Consider the following 5909-nt stretch of genomic DNA (forward strand, 5'->3'; position numbering starts at 1 on the left):
TTCGTGATGAAAAATAAGTCAAAAATACTTTCATTTAAGGATGATAATACGACGATTCCCACAAAGATATGGGCACATACCTAGATGAGCCTGGATTCCAAGACCAAGTGTTTGTGATGAAAACATGTGAAGCTGAAGCTGAGAAGTAGGACTTCATGGCTCAGAATGGCCAGCTAGAATTTAGATGGGAGCAAGTGTGTGTGGATGGGGATTTGACTTTGGTGAGTAGAATCCTGCCTTGGTCTCAAGATATGCCCTCATTTCAGGGCCATGGGGCCCTGTCTAACACCTGGAGAGCCTAGGGCTGTAGCATAGTAGGCCCTTTTCCTTCAGAGTAAAAGATTTTGTGCCTTCCTTATCCTTACATCTTCTCCCAAGCCCACTAAGCCTAGGTGCTCAAGAGTGTTTGATGAGTATTTATTATCCCAGATAATCAAAATGACCTCTAATGATGTTGTGAAATTGGTGTGCTGGCTTGGTTTGGATGCTGCGTTTTATGTTTATGGAATGAAGATTCAATCTCAGGCCTTACGACTACAAATTCAGTTCTGTTTTTCTGAAGGTGAGTAAGTCATAACAGCTTAATGTTTTATACCTCTTGGTAGCCTTGCCAGATAAAATACAAGCCACTTGTTGACTTCAAATTTCTGTTAAACAAGGACTAATATTATTGTAAATATATCCCCAGTATTCCATGGGAAATCCCTGAATTTTGTTTGCTAAACCTGGCAAGCCTGTTCTTAGGGGGACTTTGATGTTGAGGAGAATGTTAAAGTTCTCATTGTAGAAACAGACTAAAGAAACACAAATAGGATTGCTGATCCCAGAGTGAGGTGGGGAAACATTGACATTATTTTAATGGAAAATATATATATTTTGGAACACACCTTAATTGTGTAAAGAGAAAACAGGAGGAGGCATGGCCAAGATGATGGAATAATCAGATGCTTCTTGTTATTGCTCTTACAACAAAAATCGAAAAATCAAGCGAATCGATTATATCTGATAGTCTAGGAGTCCTGATCATCAAAGAAAATGCTTAGGAATCGGACTGAGTGGAAAGGTGAAGGAGAGACTGTTCAGAAGCAGTGAAGATGTGCCAGTTGTGAGGTTGCCAGCACCCTGCTGGCTGGGTCAGATGGTGTATGCAGGCTGAGGCAAGTAGTAGAGTTCAGGACATGTATCACCACATCAGGAGAGGCCAGGCAGCGGAGAGTCTACACAAGCCTCTGGATTGGGATGAAAACGGTACTGAAACTGCGGAACCTAAATATAAGTGTCTCATCTACTGTTAAGGGTCAAAATAACCTGTCCCCCTCTAGGAATTTCACAGAGGACGCTTGCCTCTTTATCCTCACCCATCCCCTACCCAGCTCTGTTCCAACACCAGTCCTGCAGTATTCAACAACTGCCATGCCCACTAAGCCAGAACTCAGGGCTATCCATGCCCAATCCAGTCTTGCAGTTTTAAAAAATCACCATGCCCCCTAAACTGAGAACTCAGGCCAGGCACTGTCCCTTTGCCTGGGCACTGGCCTAAGGGGACCAAGGGCATGTAGCTCCCTTCTCCCCTGACTATATCTGTGTGGACCAGTTCAGCAACACATGCTGTCATTAGCATGAAACAAGAGGGCCTACACCTGAAGCTTGTTTTCAACTGCAGAGCCAAGGGGGAGTTGCAGATTTGTGACAATTGACAACGTCCTGCCCATTAAGCAGGGACTTCACCCACTCACATCAGGAGCCTGAGGGTTGGTGGTATCACTTATGCCATCCATCCAGTCATGTCAGCAAGCTGAGAATATACAATACCTCCCAGTACCTACAGCCAACAGCATTGAGCGCCCAAGCACTGGCTGCAAAACCCACCACGCTACGCACTCTAGGAGACAGGGACACACCGTCCACCCAGGCACTTGGGGGCAGCCATCAGCCCCCTGCATTGCCCAGCACATATAGCCCCCTACTACAGCCAGATACCTGTGCCTGCTCCCAACACCCTTAAACAGCTTTGCCTGTCGAGGACTGTAGGTGAGTGTCTGTACCACACACTCAGTGACCAACAACCTGGACACCTGAGCTGCATCTGCACAAGAAAAGTGAACATATTCCTGAGCTTTCACACCTACTAGCTACTCTAACCACCTGGAGATAGGATGTGAGCACTTCAAAGATGCCAATATCCAAAGCATTTCACACACTCAAACTCTTGGGCATATCTAAAGAAAACAAAACAAAAAGCTAGGACACAATGAAGAAACACACAATGAATAATATAATAACTTATTGATGGGTCGGAGAAAAGAGTAACTATCAAATCACATAGGAAAGCAGTTCAAAATGGCTCCAGCAAGCAACCAAAATAAAGAATCAGGAAACCTTTCAGAGGAAGTTAAGGTCTTGGAATTACTGGAGTTAGAATTCAAAAGATTAATATACAGAGCTCTTCAAGAGATCAGGAAGGAGACCAGACAAACTCAGACCAAGCAAAGGAACATACAGAAAAAGCAATGGATGAATTCAGGAAAACAATGTAAGAGCAGATTGACAAATTTAACAGGTTGCCAGAAATCATAGACAGCAACTAGAAATCCAATGATTAACAATAAAATTTTGGATTTAGAGAACTTAGTAAAAGCTGATAGGAGCAGGACTGATGCAATGGAAGTCAGAGTTAGTGAGATAGAAGATAAATTATTTGACACTAATTTATTTGAGTAAAAATCAGTAAAAAGAATAAAAAATATATATATAGAAGAATTATGCGGGACACTATCAAGAGTAAAAAGCTATCAGTGATTGGAGTACCAGAAGAGGGGGGATAACAGAAAATACAGAGAGAATTGTTAAAGATTTCATGGCAGAAAACTTTGCTGGTGTCCTGAAAGATGAGAAGATGTTTACCCAAGAAGCTCAACGAACCCCACACACGGTAGATCCCCCCCAGAAAAGTCACCCACATATTATAATCGAACTTGCCAAAACCAACGCTGAAGATGGAATCTTGAGACTGGCTAGGGATAAATGAATAGCCACCTAAAAGGGAGAATCCATAAGACTAAGCTCTGACTACTCAGCAGAAACTCTAAAGGTAAGAAGGCAATGGAGTGACATATATGAAGCCTTGAAGGAAAAAAAAAATGCCTGCTGAGAATTATATATCCATCAAAACTGTCCCTCAAGTATCATAGCAAAATTAGGGCATTTTCAGATAAACAGAAGTTAAGGGAACTTGTAAAAACCAAACCAAAATTACAAGCAATATTAAAGGGAGTACTCAGGTTAGAGAACAAACAATATCAGACAACAACCCAAGAGTAGACCACAGGACAGAACAACCAGATATTAACCTAGATTGGGAAGTATCAAAAGTAAGTCAAAGCTAAAAGATTGAAATAGGGAAACAGAGCTGTCAATATGTAAATGACAACATTAAAATAAAAAAGAGGGAATAGTGTAATCACAGAACTTCCATAGGAAGAGGAAGTCAAGGCGATGTCAAGAAATAAAAGGTTGCTTTCAACTTAGAAAATAAAGGTGAATCTGAAGGTAATCACAAAGGAAGCTAATAAATCTACCCAGCAAAATTTAAAAAAAAGAAAAATATATAGATTCAGGAAACACAAAATCAACAATAATAAAAACATTAAAAGACAATACATAAAGAAAAATGACTCAGCACAGAGAATTAAGTGGAACGAAGAAACTGTCAACACAACAACAACAAAAATTCAAAATGACAACAGTAAACTCTATCAATAATTACACTGAATATAAATGGACTAAATGTACCAGTAAAGGGACAGAGTGGCAGAATGGTTTAAAAAACAACAACGTCCATCAATATGCTCCCTACAAGAGGCACACCTTAGACTCAAAGACACAAATGAACTAAAGTTCAAACGATGGAAGAAAAATATATCAAGTGAAGAACAACCAAAAAAGAGCAGGAGTGGCAATATTAATCTCTGACAAAATAGGCTTCAAAGCAAAATCCACCACAAAGGATAAGGAAGGATACTATATAATGATTAAAGGGTCAATACACGAGGAGGACATACCATAAGAATTACATACACACCCAATGACAGAGCTCCAAAATATGTAAAACAAACTCTAACAACACTGAAGAGAGAAATAGCACCACAATAATAGTAGGAGACTTCAACACACCACTTTCAGTGAAGGACAAAACATGTAGAAAGAAAATAAAGACACAGATCTAAATGCCAAAATCAACCCACTTGACCTCATAGACATGTATACAGAACACTCCACCCAATAGCAGCCAATTATACATTCTTTTTCAGTGCACAAGGAACATTCTCCAGAATAGACCACATTTTAGGGACAATGCTGGAAACCCTAATACATTGCATAAATATTATACGAACCATAACTAACAATGCACAAATGCCAGGAGAGAAACCAGATAACTGGGAGCTCCTCACACTTATGCTCAAACACTTATACTCATCCAAGGACTTCACCAAAGGCTCAAAAGAGAACCTACAGGCTAGGGAAAAAATTTGACTACGTCATATCCGATAAGGGTCTAATCTCTAAAATCTACAAACTGCTGCAACACCTCAACAACAAAAATACAACCCATTTAAAAAATGGGCAGAGGATACGAACAGACACTTCATCACAGAAGAGATTCAGGTGCCTAACAGACACATAAGGAAATGCTTACTATTAGTAGCCATTAGAGAAATGCAAATTAAAACTAGGATGAGAAACCGTCTCTCCCCAACAAGGTTAATCCAAAAGACATGAAATAATAAGTGTTTGGAGAGGTTATAGAGAGACTTGAACACTTATACACTGCTGGTGGGAATGTAAAATGGTACAACCACTTTGGAAATAGATGTGGTACTTCCTTAAAAAGCTAGAAATAGAATTACGATATGCTCCAGCCATCCCACTCCTTGGAATATATCCTAGAGAAATAAGAGGTGTCACACAAATGGACATGCACACACATGTTCATTGCATCATTGTTCACAATAGCAAAAAGATGGAAACAACCTAGGTGCCCATCAACAGAATGGATGAACAAATTGTGGTACATACACACAATGGAATACTATGCAACAATAAAGAACAATGATGAATCCTCGAGACATCTTACAACATGGATGACTGTGGAGGGCATTATGCTAAGTGAAACTCATCAGTCACAGAAGGACAAATATTGTATGAGACCACTATTATAAGAATTCAGGCAAAGGTTTAAACACAAAAGAAAGCATTCTTTGATGGTTAGGAGTGTCAGGAGGGAGGGATAGGGGAATTCACTAACCAGTTCATAGACAAGGATCATCTTTGGTGAAAGGAAGGACAACACAGATTACAGGATAAGTCAGCATAACAGGACCAAAGCAAAAGCTAAAAAGTTTCCTGAACATATCCAAACACTTTGAGGGAGAGAGTAGCTGGGGCTGGGACCTGGAGAGCACAGTTTTGGGGGACATCTAGGTCAATTGGCGTAACAAAGTTTATTAGGAAAATGTTCTGCATCCCACTTTGGTGAGTGGCCTGTGGGGTCTTAAAAGCTTGTGAGTGGCCATCTAAGATGCATCAAGTGGTCCCAACGCACTTGGATTGAAGGAGAATGAAGCACACCAAAGACATAGGCAGAATAATAGCCCGAGAGACTAAAGGTCCGCATAAACCAGGGACTCTACCAGCCTGAGTCCAGAAGAACTAGATGGTGCCTGGCTACCACTAAAGACCAGCTTGATAGGGAACACAACAGAGGGTCCAAGATGCAGCGGGAGGAGGTGCAGAGCAGAACTCAAATTCTCCTAAGAAGACTAGACTTAATGGTCAGACGGAGACAAGAGAAACCCCAGAGGACATGCCCCCAGACTGTTAACCCATAACTAAAACCATTCCTGAAGGCA

The sequence above is a fragment of the Loxodonta africana genome, chromosome 9 (genome assembly GCF_030014295.1).
Source record: "Loxodonta africana isolate mLoxAfr1 chromosome 9, mLoxAfr1.hap2, whole genome shotgun sequence".
Classification (NCBI taxonomy): domain Eukaryota; kingdom Metazoa; phylum Chordata; class Mammalia; order Proboscidea; family Elephantidae; genus Loxodonta; species Loxodonta africana.